Source organism: Barbatula barbatula (assembly GCF_947034865.1).
Source record: "Barbatula barbatula genome assembly, chromosome: 6".
NCBI classification, from domain to species: Eukaryota; Metazoa; Chordata; class Actinopteri; order Cypriniformes; family Nemacheilidae; genus Barbatula; species Barbatula barbatula.
The window spans coordinates 6699550-6717056 of record NC_136765.1 but is presented as its reverse complement, the minus strand read 5'-3'; positions in this window follow the sequence as shown (position 1 = coordinate 6717056).

The window sequence follows — 17507 nt, the reverse complement described above, 5'->3', positions numbered from 1 at the left end:
TTAACAGCTCAATTAGAGCATTTTAGTAATGAACAGTGTTCTTTGTCAAAACTGACATTCTCATCATCCACTGATGCACTTTGTCACAAAATGCAGTTTTCAGCTCAGAAAGCTTGTTTCTGACATTCTAACAGCTCAATTGGAGCATTTTAGTAATGATCAGTGTTCTTTGTCAAAACTGACATTCTCATCATCCACTGATGCACTATGTCACAAAATGCAGTTCTCAGCTCAGAAAGCTTGTTTCTGACATTCTAACAGCTCAATTGGAGCATTTAAGTAATGAACAGTGTTCTTTGTCAAAACTGACATTCTCATCATCCACTGATCCACTTTGTCACAAAATGCAGTTTTCAGCTCCGAAAGCTTGTTTCTGACATTCTAACAGCTCAATTAGAGCATTTTAGTAATGAACAGTATTCATTGTCAAAACTGACATTCTCATCATCCACTGATACACTTTGTCACAAAATGTAGTTTTCAGCTCAGAAAGCTTGTTTCTGACATTCTAACAGCTCACTGAAAGCATTTTAGTAATGAACAGTGTTCTTTGTCAAAACTGACATTCTCATCATCCACTGAATCACTATGTCACAAAATGCAGTTTTCAGCTCAGAAAGCTTGTTTCTGACATTCTAACAGCTCAATTAGAGCATTTTAGTAATGAACAGTGTTCTTTGTCAAAACTGACATTCTCATCATCCACTGATCCACTTTGTCACAAAATGCAGTTTTCAGCTCAGAAAGCTTGTTTCTGACATTCTAACAGCTCAATTAGAGCATTTTAGTAATGAACAGTATTCATTGTCAAAACTGACATTCTCATCATCCACTGATACACTTTGTCACAAAATGCAGTTCTCAGCTCAGAAAGCTTGTTTCTGACATTCTAACAGCTCAATTAGAGCATTTTAGTAATGAACAGTATTCATTGTCAAAACTGACATTCTCATCATCCACTGATGAACTATGTCACAAAATGCATTTCTCAGCTCAGAAAGCTTGTTTCTGACATTCCAACAGCTCAATTGGAGCATTTCAGTAATGAACAGTGTTCTTTGTCAAAACTGACATTCTCATCATCCACTGATTCACTTTGTCACAAAATGCAGTTTTCAGCTCAGAAAGCTTGTTTCTGACATTCTAACAGCTCAATTAGAGCATTTTAGTAATGATCAGTGTTCTTTGTCAAAACTGACATTCTCATCATCCACTGATGCTTTTTGTCACAAAATGCAGTTCTCAGCTCAGAAAGCTTGTTTCTGACATTCTAACAGCTCAATTAGAGCATTTTAGTAATGAACAGTGTTCTTTGTCAAAACTGACATTCTCATCATCCACTGATGAACTATGTCACAAAATGCAGTTCTCAGCTCAGAAAGCTTGTTTCTGACATTCTAACAGCTCAATTGGAGCATTTTAGTAATGATCAGTGTTCTTTGTCAAAACTGACATTCTCATCATCCACTGATGCTTTTTGTCACAAAATGCAGTTTTCAGCTCAGAAAGCTTGTTTCTGATATTTTAACAGCTCAATTAGAGCATTTTAGTAATGAACAGTGTTCTTTGTCAAAACTGACATTCTCATCATCCACTGATGCACTTTGTCACAAAATGCAGTTTTCAGCTCAGAAAGCTTGTTTCTGACATTCTAACAGCTCAATTAGAGCATTTTAGTAATGATCAGTGTTCTTTGTCAAAAGTGACATTCTCATCATCCACTGATTCACTTTGTCACAAAATGCAGTTCTCAGCTCAGAAAGCTTGTTTCTGACATTCTAACAGCTCAATTAGAGCATTTTAGTAATGAACAGTGTTCTTTGTCAAAACTGACATTCTCATCATCCACTGATGAACTATGTCACAAAATGCAGTTCTCAGCTCAGAAAGCTTGTTTCTGACATTCTAACAGCTCAATTGGAGCATTTTAGTAATGATCAGTGTTCTTTGTCAAAACTGACATTCTCATCATCCACTGATGCTTTTTGTCACAAAATGCAGTTCTCAGCTCAGAAAGCTTGTTTCTGACATTCTAACAGCTCAATTGGAGCATTTTAGTAATGATCAGTGTTCTTTGTCAAAACTGACTTTCTCATCATCCAATTAGAGCATTTTAGTAATGATCAGTGTTCTTTGTCAAAAGTGACATTCTCATCATCCACTGATTCACTTTGTCATAAAATGCAGTTCTCAGCTCAGAAAGCTTGTTTCTGACATTCTAACAGCTCAATTAAAGCATTTTAGTAATGATCAGTGTTCTTTGTCAAAAGTGACATTCTCATCATCCACTGATTCACTTTGTCACAAAATGCAGTTCTCAGCTCAGAAAGCTTGTTTCTGACATTCTAACAGCTCAATTGGAGCATTTTAGTAATGATCAGTGTTCTTTGTCAAAACTGACATTCTCATCATCCAATTAGAGCATTTTAGTAATGATCAGTGTTCTTTGTCAAAAGTGACATTGTCATCATCCACTGATTCACTTTGTCACAAAATGCAGTTCTCAGCTCAGAAAGCTTGTTTCTGACATTCTAACAGCTCAATTGGAGCATTTTAGTAATGATCAGTGTTCTTTGTCAAAACTGACATTCTCATCATCCACTGATTCACTTTGTCACAAAATGCAGTTCTCAGCTCAGAAAGCTTGTTTCTGACATTCAATTAGAGCATTTTAGTAATGAACAGTGTTCTTTGTCAAAACTGACATTCTCATCATCCACTGATGCTTTTTGTCACAAAATGCAGTTCTCAGCTCAGAAAGCTTGTTTCTGACATTCTAACAACTCAATTAGAGCATTTTAGTAATGAACAGTGTTCTTTGTCAAAAGTGACATTCTCATCATCCACTGATTCACTTTGTCACAAAATGCAGTTTTCAGCTCAGAAAGCTTGTTTCTGACATTCTAACAGCTCAATTAGAGCATTTTAGTAATGAACAGTGTTCTTTGTCAAAACTGACATTCTCATCATCCACTGATGAACTATGTCACAAAATGCAGTTCTCAGCTCAGAAAGCTTGTTTCTGACATTCTAACAGCTCAATTGGAGCATTTTAGTAATGATCAGTGTTCTTTGTCAAAACTGACATTCTCATCATCCACTGATGCTTTTTGTCACAAAATGCAGTTTTCAGCTCAGAAAGCTTGTTTCTGACATTCTAACAGCTCAATTAGAGCATTTTAGTAATGATCAGTGTTCTTTGTCAAAAGTGACATTGTCATCATCCACTGATTCACTTTGTCACAAAATGCAGTTCTCAGCTCAGAAAGCTTGTTTCTGACATTCTAACAGCTCAATTAGAGCATTTTAGCAATGATCAGTGTTCTTTGTCAAAAGTGACATTCTCATCATCCACTGATTCACTTTGTCACAAAATGCAGTTCTCAGCTCAGAAAGCTTGTTTCTGACATTCTAACAGCTCAATTAGAGCATTTTAGTAATGATCAGTGTTCTTTGTCAAAAGTGACATTCTCATCATCCACTGATTCACTTTGTCACAAAATGCAGTTCTCAGCTCAGAAAGCTTGTTTCTGACATTCTAACAGCTCAATTAGAGCATTTTAGTAATGAACAGTGTTCTTTGTCAAAACTGACATTCTCATCATCCACTGATGAACTATGTCACAAAATGCATTTCTCAGCTCAGAAAGCTTGTTTCTGACATTCTAACAGCTCAATTGGAGCATTTCAGTAATGAACAGTGTTCTTTGTCAAAACTGACATTCTCATCATCCACTGATTCACTTTGTCACAAAATGCAGTTTTCAGCTCAGAAAGCTTGTTTCTGACATTCTAACAGCTCAATTAGAGCATTTTAGTAATGATCAGTGTTCTTTGTCAAAACTGACATTCTCATCATCCACTGATGCTTTTTGTCACAAAATGCAGTTTTCAGCTCAGAAAGCTTGTTTCTGACATTCTAACAGCTCAATTGGAGTATTTTAGTAATGATCAGTGTTCTTTGTCAAAACTGACATTCTCATCATCCACTGATGCTTTTTGTCACAAAATGCAGTTTTCAGCTCAGAAAGCTTGTTTCTGATATTTTAACAGCTCAATTAGAGCATTTTAGTAATGAACAGTGTTCTTTGTCAAAACTGACATTCTCATCATCCACTGATGCACTTTGTCACAAAATGCAGTTTTCAGCTCAGAAAGCTTGTTTCTGACATTCTAACAGCTCAATTAGAGCATTTTAGTAATGATCAGTGTTCTTTGTCAAAAGTGACATTCTCATCATCCACTGATTCACTTTGTCACAAAATGCAGTTCTCAGCTCAGAAAGCTTGTTTCTGACATTCTAACAGCTCAATTAGAGCATTTTAGTAATGAACAGTGTTCTTTGTCAAAACTGACATTCTCATCATCCACTGATGCTTTTTGTCACAAAATGCAGTTCTCAGCTCAGAAAGCTTGTTTCTGACATTCTAACAGCTCAATTGGAGCATTTTAGTAATGAACAGTGTTCTTTGTCAAAACTGACATTCTCATCATCCACTTATGCACTATGTCACAAAATGCAGTTCTCAGCTCAGAAAGCTTGTTTCTGACATTCTAACAGCTCAATTAGAGCATTTTAGCAATGATCAGTGTTCTTTGTCAAAAGTGACATTCTCATCATCCACTGATTCACTTTGTCACAAAATGCAGTTCTCAGCTCAGAAAGCTTGTTTCTGACATTCTAACAGCTCAATTAGAGCATTTTAGTAATGATCAGTGTTCTTTGTCAAAAGTGACATTCTCATCATCGACTGATTCACTTTGTCACAAAATGCAGTTCTCAGCTCAGAAAGCTTGTTTCTGACATTCTAACAGCTCAATTAGAGCATTTTAGTAATGAACAGTGTTCTTTGTCAAAACTGACATTCTCATCATCCACTGATGAACTATGTCACAAAATGCATTTCTCAGCTCAGAAAGCTTGTTTCTGACATTCTAACAGCTCAATTGGAGCATTTCAGTAATGAACAGTGTTCTTTGTCAAAACTGACATTCTCATCATCCACTGATTCACTTTGTCACAAAATGCAGTTTTCAGCTCAGAAAGCTTGTTTCTGACATTCTAACAGCTCAATTAGAGCATTTTAGTAATGATCAGTGTTCTTTGTCAAAACTGACATTCTCATCATCCACTGATGCTTTTTGTCACAAAATGCAGTTTTCAGCTCAGAAAGCTTGTTTCTGACATTCTAACAGCTCAATTGGAGCATTTTAGTAATGATCAGTGTTCTTTGTCAAAACTGACATTCTCATCATCCACTGATGCTTTTTGTCACAAAATGCAGTTTTCAGCTCAGAAAGCTTGTTTCTGATATTTTAACAGCTCAATTAGAGCATTTTAGTAATGAACAGTGTTCTTTGTCAAAACTGACATTCTCATCATCCACTGATGCACTTTGTCACAAAATGCAGTTTTCAGCTCAGAAAGCTTGTTTCTGACATTCTAACAGCTCAATTAGAGCATTTTAGTAATGATCAGTGTTCTTTGTCAAAAGTGACATTCTCATCATCCACTGATTCACTTTGTCACAAAATGCAGTTCTCAGCTCAGAAAGCTTGTTTCTGACATTCTAACAGCTCAATTAGAGCATTTTAGTAATGAACAGTGTTCTTTGTCAAAACTGACATTCTCATCATCCACTGATGCTTTTTGTCACAAAATGCAGTTCTCAGCTCAGAAAGCTTGTTTCTGACATTCTAACAGCTCAATTGGAGCATTTTAGTAATGAACAGTGTTCTTTGTCAAAACTGACATTCTCATCATCCACTGATGCATTATGTCACAAAATGCAGTTCTCAGCTCAGAAAGCTTGTTTCTGACATTCTAACAGCTCAATTAGAGCATTTTAGCAATGATCAGTGTTCTTTGTCAAAAGTGACATTCTCATCATCCACTGATTCACTTTGTCACAAAATGCAGTTCTCAGCTCAGAAAGCTTGTTTCTGACATTCTAACAGCTCAATTAGAGCATTTTAGTAATGATCAGTGTTCTTTGTCAAAAGTGACATTCTCATCATCGACTGATTCACTTTGTCACAAAATGCAGTTCTCAGCTCAGAAAGCTTGTTTCTGACATTCTAACAGCTCAATTAGAGCATTTTAGTAATGAACAGTGTTCTTTGTCAAAACTGACATTCTCATCATCGACTGATGAACTATGTCACAAAATGCATTTCTCAGCTCAGAAAGCTTGTTTCTGACATTCTAGCAGCTCAATTGGAGCATTTCAGTAATGAACAGTGTTCTTTGTCAAAACTGACATTCTCATCATCCACTGATTCACTTTGTCACAAAATGCAGTTTTCAGCTCAGAAAGCTTGTTTCTGACATTCTAACAGCTCAATTAGAGCATTTTAGTAATGATCAGTGTTCTTTGTCAAAACTGACATTCTCATCATCCACTGATGCTTTTTGTCACAAAATGCAGTTTTCAGCTCAGAAAGCTTTTTTCTGACATTCTAACAGCTCAATTGGAGCATTTTAGTAATGATCAGTGTTCTTTGTCAAAACTGACATTCTCATCATCCACTGATGCTTTTTGTCACAAAATGCAGTTTTCAGCTCAGAAAGCTTGTTTCTGATATTTTAACAGCTCAATTAGAGCATTTTAGTAATGAACAGTGTTCTTTGTCAAAACTGACATTCTCATCATCCACTGATGCACTTTGTCACAAAATGCAGTTTTCAGCTCAGAAAGCTTGTTTCTGACATTCTAACAGCTCAATTAGAGCATTTTAGTAATGATCAGTGTTCTTTGTCAAAAGTGACATTCTCATCATCCACTGATTCACTTTGTCACAAAATGCAGTTCTCAGCTCAGAAAGCTTGTTTCTGACATTCTAACAGCTCAATTAGAGCATTTTAGTAATGAACAGTGTTCTTTGTCAAAACTGACATTCTCATCATCCACTGATGCTTTTTGTCACAAAATGCAGTTCTCAGCTCAGAAAGCTTGTTTCTGACATTCTAACAGCTCAATTGGAGCATTTTAGTAATGAACAGTGTTCTTTGTCAAAACTGACATTCTCATCATCCACTGATGCACTATGTCACAAAATGCAGTTCTCAGCTCAGAAAGCTTGTTTCTGACATTCTAACAGCTCAATTAGAGCATTTTAGCAATGATCAGTGTTCTTTGTCAAAAGTGACATTCTCATCATCCACTGATTCACTTTGTCACAAAATGCAGTTCTCAGCTCAGAAAGCTTGTTTCTGACATTCTAACAGCTCAATTAGAGCATTTTAGTAATGATCAGTGTTCTTTGTCAAAAGTGACATTCTCATCATCGACTGATTCACTTTGTCACAAAATGCAGTTCTCAGCTCAGAAAGCTTGTTTCTGACATTCTAACAGCTCAATTAGAGCATTTTAGTAATGAACAGTGTTCTTTGTCAAAACTGACATTCTCATCATCCACTGATGAACTATGTCACAAAATGCAGTTCTCAGCTCAGAAAGCTTGTTTCTGACATTCTAACAGCTCAATTGGAGCATTTTAGTAATGATCAGTGTTCTTTGTCAAAACTGACATTCTCATCATCCACTGATGCTTTTTGTCACAAAATGCAGTTTTCAGCTCAGAAAGCTTGTTTCTGACATTCTAACAGCTCAATTAGAGCATTTTAGTAATGATCAGTGTTCTTTGTCAAAACTGACATTCTCATCATCCACTGATGCTTTTTGTCACAAAATGCAGTTTTCAGCTCAGAAAGCTTGTTTCTGACATTCTTACAGCTCAATTAGAGCATTTTAGTAATGAACAGTGTTCTTTGTCAAAACTGACATTCTCATCATCCACTGATGCACTATGTCACAAAATGCAGTTCTCAGCTCAGAAAGCTTGTTTCTGACATTCTAACAGCTCAATTAGAGCATTTTAGCAATGATCAGTGTTCTTTGTCAAAAGTGACATTCTCATCATCCACTGATTCACTTTGTCACAAAATGCAGTTCTCAGCTCAGAAAGCTTGTTTCTGACATTCTAACAGCTCAATTAGAGCATTTTAGTAATGATCAGTGTTCTTTGTCAAAACTGACATTCTCATCATCCACTGATTCACTTTGTCACAAAATGCAGTTCTCCGCTCAGAAAGCTTGTTTCTGACATTCTAACAGCTCAATTAGAGCTTTTTATTAATGAACAGTGTTCTTTGTCAAAACTGACATTCTCATCATCCACTGATGAACTATGTCACAAAATGCATTACTCAGCTCAGAAAGCTTGTTTCTGACATTCTAACAGCTCAATTGGAGCATTTCAGTAATGAACAGTGTTCTTTGTCAAAACTGACATTCTCATCATCCACTGATTCACTTTGTCACAAAATGCAGTTTTCAGCTCAGAAAGCTTGTTTCTGACATTCTAACAGCTCAATTAGAGCATTTTAGTAATGATCAGTGTTCTTTGTCAAAACTGACATTCTCATCATCCACTGATGCTTTTTGTCACAAAATGCAGTTTTCAGCTCAGAAAGCTTGTTTCTGACATTCTAACAGCTCAATTGGAGCATTTTAGTAATGATCAGTGTTCTTTGTCAAAACTGACATTCTCATCATCCACTGATGCTTTTTGTCACAAAATGCAGTTTTCAGCTCAGAAAGCTTGTTTCTGATATTTTAACAGCTCAATTAGAGCATTTTAGTAATGAACAGTGTTCTTTGTCAAAACTGACATTCTCATCATCCACTGATGCACTTTGTCACAAAATGCAGTTTTCAGCTCAGAAAGCTTGTTTCTGACATTCTAACAGCTCAATTAGAGCATTTTAGTAATGATCAGTGTTCTTTGTCAAAAGTGACATTCTCATCATCCACTGATTCACTTTGTCACAAAATGCAGTTCTCAGCTCAGAAAGCTTGTTTCTGACATTCTAACAGCTCAATTAGAGCATTTTAGTAATGAACAGTATTCTTTGTCAAAACTGACATTCTCATCATCCACTGATGCTTTTTGTCACAAAATGCAGTTCTCAGCTCAGAAAGCTTGTTTCTGACATTCTAACAGCTCAATTGGAGCATTTTAGTAATGAACAGTGTTCTTTGTCAAAACTGACATTCTCATCATCCACTGATGCACTATGTCACAAAATGCAGTTCTCAGCTCAGAAAGCTTGTTTCTGACATTCTAACAGCTCAATTAGAGCATTTTAGTAATGATCAGTGTTCTTTGTCAAAAGTGACATTCTCATCATCGACTGATTCACTTTGTCACAAAATGCAGTTCTCAGCTCAGAAAGCTTGTTTCTGACATTCTAACAGCTCAATTAGAGCATTTTAGTAATGAACAGTGTTCTTTGTCAAAACTGACATTCTCATCATCCACTGATGAACTATGTCACAAAATGCATTTCTCAGCTCAGAAAGCTTGTTTCTGACATTCTAACAGCTCAATTGGAGCATTTCAGTAATGAACAGTGTTCTTTGTCAAAACTGACATTCTCATCATCCACTGATTCACTTTGTCACAAAATGCAGTTTTCAGCTCAGAAAGCTTGTTTCTGACATTCTAACAGCTCAATTAGAGCATTTTAGTAATGATCAGTGTTCTTTGTCAAAACTGACATTCTCATCATCCACTGATGCTTTTTGTCACAAAATGCAGTTTTCAGCTCAGAAAGCTTGTTTCTGACATTCTAACAGCTCAATTGGAGCATTTTAGTAATGATCAGTGTTCTTTGTCAAAACTGACATTCTCATCATCCACTGATGCTTTTTGTCACAAAATGCAGTTTTCAGCTCAGAAAGCTTGTTTCTGATATTTTAACAGCTCAATTAGAGCATTTTAGTAATGAACAGTGTTCTTTGTCAAAACTGACATTCTCATCATCCACTGATGCACTTTGTCACAAAATGCAGTTTTCAGCTCAGAAAGCTTGTTTCTGACATCCTAACAGCTCAATTAGAGCATTTTAGTTATGATCAGTGTTCTTTGTCAAAAGTGACATTCTCATCATCCACTGATTCACTTTGTCACAAAATGCAGTTCTCAGCTCAGAAAGCTTGTTTCTGACATTCTAACAGCTCAATTAGAGCATTTTAGTAATGAACAGTGTTCTTTGTCAAAACTGACATTCTCATCATCCACTGATGCTTTTTGTCACAAAATGCAGTTCTCAGCTCAGAAAGCTTGTTTCTGACATTCTAACAGCTCAATTGGAGCATTTTAGTAATGATCAGTGTTCTTTGTCAAAACTGACATTCTCATCATCCAATTAGAGCATTTTAGTAATGATCAGTGTTCTTTGTCAAAAGTGACATTCTCATCATCCACTGATTCACTTTGGCACAAAATGCAGTTTTATGCTCAGAAAGCTTGTTTCTGACATTCTAACAGCTCAATTGGAGCATTTTAGTAATGAACAGTGTTCTTTGTCAAAACTGACATTCTCATCATCCACTGATGCACTTTGTCACAAAATGCAGTTTTATGCTCAGAAAGCTTGTTTCTGACATTCTAACAGCTCAATTAGAGCATTTTAGTAATGATCAGTGTTTTTTGTCAAAAGTGACATTCTCATCATCCACTGATGCTTTTTGTCACAAAATGCAGTTCTCAGCTCAGAAAGCTTGTTTCTGACATTCTAACAGCTCAATTAGAGCATTTTAGTAATGAACAGTGTTCTTTGTCAAAACTGACATTCTCATCATCCACTGATGAACTATGTCACAAAATGCAGTTCTCAGCTCAGAAAGCTTGTTTCTGACATTCTTACAGCTCAATTAGAGCATTTTAGTAATGAACAGTGTTCTTTGTCAAAACTGACATTCTCATCATCCACTGATGCACTATGTCAAAAAATGCAGTTCTCAGCTCAGAAAGCTTGTTTCTGACATTCTAACAGCTCAATTAGAGCATTTTAGCAATGATCAGTGTTCTTTGTCAAAAGTGACATTCTCATCATCCACTGATTCACTTTGTCACAAAATGCAGTTCTCAGCTCAGAAAGCTTGTTTCTGACATTCTAACAGCTCAATTAGAGCATTTTAGTAATGATCAGTGTTCTTTGTCAAAAGTGACATTCTCATCATCCACTGATTCACTTTGTCACAAAATGCAGTTCTCAGCTCAGAAAGCTTGTTTCTGACATTCTAACAGCTCAATTAGAGCATTTTAGTAATGAACAGTGTTCTTTGTCAAAACTGACATTCTCATCATCCACTGATGAACTATGTCACAAAATGCAGTTCTCAGCTCAGAAAGCTTGTTTCTGACATTCTAACAGCTCAATTGGAGCATTTTAGTAATGAACAGTGTTCTTTGTCAAAACTGACATTCTCATCATCCACTGATGCACTATGTCACAAAATGCAGTTCTCAGCTCAGAAAGCTTGTTTCTGACATTCTAACAGCTCAATTAGAGCATTTTAGCAATGATCAGTGTTCTTTGTCAAAAGTGACATTCTCATCATCCACTGATTCACTTTGTCACAAAATGCAGTTCTCAGCTCAGAAAGCTTGTTTCTGACATTCTAACAGCTCAATTAGAGCATTTTAGTAATGATCAGTGTTCTTTGTCAAAAGTGACATTCTCATCATCGACTGATTCACTTTGTCACAAAATGCAGTTCTCAGCTCAGAAAGCTTGTTTCTGACATTCTTACAGCTCAATTAGAGCATTTTAGTAATGATCAGTGTTCTTTGTCAAAACTGACATTCTCATCATCCACTGATGCTTTTTGTCACAAAATGCAGTTTTCAGCTCAGAAAGCTTGTTTCTGATATTTTAACAGCTCAATTAGAGCATTTTAGTAATGAACAGTGTTCTTTGTCAAAACTGACATTCTCATCATCCACTGATGCACTTTGTCACAAAATGCAGTTTTCAGCTCAGAAAGCTTGTTTCTGACATTCTAACAGCTCAATTAGAGCATTTTAGTAATGATCAGTGTTCTTTGTCAAAAGTGACATTCTCATCATCCACTGATTCACTTTGTCACAAAATGCAGTTCTCAGCTCAGAAAGCTTGTTTCTGACATTCTAACAGCTCAATTAGAGCATTTTAGTAATGAACAGTGTTCTTTGTCAAAACTGACATTCTCATCATCCACTGATGCTTTTTGTCACAAAATGCAGTTCTCAGCTCAGAAAGCTTGTTTCTGACATTCTAACAGCTCAATTGGAGCATTTTAGTAATGAACAGTGTTCTTTGTCAAAACTGACATTCTCATCATCCACTGATGCACTATGTCACAAAATGCAGTTCTCAGCTCAGAAAGCTTGTTTCTGACATTCTAACAGCTCAATTAGAGCATTTTAGCAATGATCAGTGTTCTTTGTCAAAAGTGACATTCTCATCATCCACTGATTCACTTTGTCACAAAATGCAGTTCTCAGCTCAGAAAGCTTGTTTCTGACATTCTAACAGCTCAATTAGAGCATTTTAGTAATGATCAGTGTTCTTTGTCAAAAGTGACATTCTCATCATCGACTGATTCACTTTGTCACAAAATGCAGTTCTCAGCTCAGAAAGCTTGTTTCTGACATTCTAACAGCTCAATTAGAGCATTTTAGTAATGAACAGTGTTCTTTGTCAAAACTGACATTCTCATCATCCACTGATGAACTATGTCACAAAATGCATTTCTCAGCTCAGAAAGCTTGTTTCTGACATTCTAACAGCTCAATTGGAGCATTTCAGTAATGAACAGTGTTCTTTGTCAAAACTGACATTCTCATCATCCACTGATTCACTTTGTCACAAAATGCAGTTTTCAGCTCAGAAAGCTTGTTTCTGACATTCTAACAGCTCAATTAGAGCATTTTAGTAATGATCAGTGTTCTTTGTCAAAACTGACATTCTCATCATCCACTGATGAACTATGTCACAAAATGCAGTTCTCAGCTCAGAAAGCTTGTTTCTGACATTCTAACAGCTCAATTGGAGCATTTTAGTAATGATCAGTGTTCTTTGTCAAAACTGACATTCTCATCATCCACTGATGCTTTTTGTCACAAAATGCAGTTCTCAGCTCAGAAAGCTTGTTTCTGACATTCTAACAGCTCAATTGGAGCATTTTAGTAATGAACAGTGTTCTTTGTCAAAACTGACATTCTCATCATCCACTGATGCACTATGTCAAAAAATGCAGTTCTCAGCTCAGAAAGCTTGTTTCTGACATTCTAACAGCTCAATTAGAGCATTTTAGCAATGATCAGTGTTCTTTGTCAAAAGTGACATTCTCATCATCCACTGATTCACTTTGTCACAAAATGCAGTTCTCAGCTCAGAAAGCTTGTTTCTGACATTCTAACAGCTCAATTAGAGCATTTTAGTAATGATCAGTGTTCTTTGTCAAAAGTGACATTCTCATCATCGACTGATTCACTTTGTCACAAAATGCAGTTCTCAGCTCAGAAAGCTTGTTTCTGACATTCTAACAGCTCAATTAGAGCATTTTAGTAATGAACAGTGTTCTTTGTCAAAACTGACATTCTCATCATCCACTGATGCTTTTTGTCACAAAATGCAGTTCTCAGCTCAGAAAGCTTGTTTCTGACATTCTAACAGCTCAATTGGAGCATTTTAGTAATGAACAGTGTTCTTTGTCAAAACTGACATTCTCATCATCCACTGATGCACTATGTCACAAAATGCAGTTCTCAGCTCAGAAAGCTTGTTTCTGACATTCTAACAGCTCAATTAGAGCATTTTAGCAATGATCAGTGTTCTTTGTCAAAAGTGACATTCTCATCATCCACTGATTCACTTTGTCACAAAATGCAGTTCTCAGCTCAGAAAGCTTGTTTCTGACATTCTAACAGCTCAATTAGAGCATTTTAGTAATGATCAGTGTTCTTTGTCAAAAGTGACATTCTCATCATCGACTGATTCACTTTGTCACAAAATGCAGTTCTCAGCTCAGAAAGCTTGTTTCTGACATTCTAACAGCTCAATTAGAGCATTTTAGTAATGAACAGTGTTCTTTGTCAAAACTGACATTCTCATCATCCACTGATGAACCATGTCACAAAATGCATTTCTCAGCTCAGAAAGCTTGTTTCTGACATTCTAACAGCTCAATTGGAGCATTTTAGTAATGAACAGTATTCATTGTCAAAACTGACATTCTCATCATCCACTGATGCACTTTGTCACAAAATGCAGTTTTCAGCTCAGAAAGCTTGTTTCTGACATTCTAACAGCTCAATTAGAGCATTTCAGTAATGAACAGTATTCATTGTCAAAACTGACATTCTCATCATCCACTGATGCACTTTGTCACAAAATGCAGTTTTCAGCTCAGAAAGCTTGTTTCTGACATTCCAACAGCTCATTAGAGCATTTTAGTAATGAACAGTATTCATTGTCAAAACTGACATTCTCATCATCCACTGATACACTTTGTCACAAAATGTATTTTTCAGCTCAGAAAGCTTGTTTCTGACATTCTAACAGCTCAATTAGAGCATTTTAGTAATGAACAGTGTTCTTTGTCAAAAACTGACATTCTCATCATCCACTGATGCACTTTGTCACAAAATGCATTTTTCAGCTCAGAAAGCTTGTTTCTGACATTCTAACAGCTCAATTAGAGCATTTCAGTAATGAACAGTGTTCTTTGTGAAAACTGACATTCTCATCATCCACTTATGCACTTTGTCACAAAATGCAGTTTTCAGCTCAGAAAGCTTGTTTCTGACATTCTAACAGCTCAATTAGAGCATTTTAGTAATGAACAGTATTCATTGTCAAAACTGACATTCTCATCATCCACTGAATCACTATGTCACAAAATGCAGTTTTCAGCTCAGAAAGCTTGTTTCTGACATTCTAACAGCTCAATTAGAGCATTTTAGTAATGAACAGTATTCATTGTCAAAACTGACATTCTCATCATACACTGATACACTTTGTCACAAAATGTAGTTTTCAGCTCAGAAAGCTTGTTTCTGACATTCTAACAGCTCAATTAGAGCATTTTAGTAATGAACAGTGTTCTTTGTCAAAAACTGACATTCTCATCATCCACTGATGCACTTTGTCACAAAATGCAGTTTTCAGCTCAGAAAGCTTATTTCTGACATTCTAACAGCTCAATTAGAGCATTTTAGTAATGAACAGAATTCATTGTCAAAACTGACATTCTCATCATCCACTGATACACTTTGTCACAAAATGTAGTTTTCAGCTCAGAAAGCTTGTTTCTGACATTCTAACAGCTCACTGAAAGCATTTCAGTAATGAACAGTGTTCTTTGTCAAAACTGACATTCTCATCATCCACTGAATCACTATGTCACAAAATGCAGTTTTCAGCTCTGAAAGCTTGTTTTCTGACATTCTAACAGCTCAATTAGAGCATTTTAGTAATGAACAGTGTTCTTTGTCAAAACTGACATTCTCATCATCCACTGATCCACTTTGTCACAAAATGCAGTTTTCAGCTCAGAAAGCTTGTTTCTGACATTCTAACAGCTCAATTAGAGCATTTTAGTAATGAACAGTATTCATTGTCAAAACTGACATTCTCATCATCCACTGATCCACTTTGTCACAAAATGCAGTTTTCAGCTCAGAAAGCTTGTTTCTGACATTCTAACAGCTCAATTAGAGCATTTTAGTAATGAACAGTATTCATTGTCAAAACTGACATTCTCATCATCCACTGATACACTTTGTCACAAAATGTAGTTTTCAGCTCAGAAAGCTTGTTTCTGACATTCTAACAGCTCATTGAGAGCATTTCAGTAATGCACAGTGTTCTTTGTCAAAACTGACATTCTCATCATCCACTGATGCACTTTGTCACAAAATGCAGTTTTCAGCTCAGAAAGCTTATTTCTGACATTCTAACAGCTCAATTAGAGCATTTTAGTAATGAACAGTGTTCTTTGTCAAAACTGACATTCTCATCATCCACTGATCCACTTTGTCACAAAATGCAGTTTTCAGCTCAGAAAGCTTGTTTCTGACATTCTAACAGCTCAATTAGGGCATTTTAGTAATGAACAGTGTTCTTTGTCAAAACTGACATTCTCATCATCCACTGATCCACTTTGTCACAAAATGCAGTTTTCAGCTCAGAAAGCTTGTTTCTGACATTCTAATAGCTCAATTAGAGCATTTTAGTAATGAACAGTATTCATTGTCAAAACTGACATTCTCATCATCCACTGATCCACTTTGTCACAAAATGCAGTTTTCAGCTCAGAAAGCTTGTTTCTGACATTCTAACAGCTCAATTAGAGCATTTTAGTAATGAACAGTATTCATTGTCAAAACTGACATTCTCATCATCCACTGATACACTTTGTCACAAAATGTAGTTTTCAGCTCAGAAAGCTTGTTTCTGACATTCTAACAGCTCAATTAGAGCATTTTAGTAATGAACAGTATTCATTGTCAAAACTGACATTCTCATCATCCACTGATGCACTTTGTCACAAAATGCAGTTTTCAGCTCAGAAAGCTTGTTTCTGACATTCTAACAGCTCAATTAGAGCATTTTAGTAATGAACAGTATTCATTGTCAAAACTGACATTCTCATCATCCACTGATGCACTTTGTCACAAAATGCAGTTTTCAGCTCAGAAAGCTTGTTTCTGACATTATAACAGCTCAATTAGAGCATTTTAGTAATGAACAGTGTTCTTTGTCAAAACTGACATTCTCATCATCCACTGATCCACTTTGTCACAAAATGCAGTTTTCAGCTCAGAAAGCTTGTTTCTGACATTCTAACAGCTCAATTAGAGCATTTTAGTAATGAACAGTATTCATTGTCAAAACTGACATTCTCATCATCCACTGATACACTTTGTCACAAAATGTAGTTTTCAGCTCAGAAAGCTTGTTTCTGACATTCTAACAGCTCATTGAGAGCATTTCAGTAATGAACAGTGTTCTTTGTCAAAACTGACATTCTCATCATCCACTGAATCACTATGTCACAAAATGCCTTTTTCTGCCCAGAAAGCTTGTTTCTGACATTCTAACAGCTCAATTAGAGCATTTTTTAGTAATGAACAGTATTCATTGTCAAAACTGACATTCTCATCATCCACTGATACACTTTGTCACAAACTGTAGTTTTCAGCTCAGAAAGCTTGTTTCTGACATTCTAACAGCTCATTGAGAGCATTTCAGTAATGCACAGTGTTCTTTGTCAAAACTGACATTCTCATCATCCACTGATGCACTTTGTCACAAAATGCAGTTTTCAGCTCAGAAAGCTTATTTCTGACATTCTAACAGCTCAATTAGAGCATTTTAGTAATGAACAGTGTTCTTTGTCAAAACTGACATTCTCATCATCCACTGATTCACTTTGTCACAAAATGCAGTTCTCAGCTCAGAAAGCTTGTTTCTGACATTCTAACAGCTCAATTAGAGCATTTTAGTAATGAACAGAATTCATTGTCAAAACTGACATTCTCATCATCCACTGATACACTTTGTCACAAAATGTAGTTTTCAGCTCAGAAAGCTTGTTTCTGACATTCTAACAGCTCATTGAGAGCATTTCAGTAATGAACAGTGTTCTTTGTCAAAACTGACATTCTCA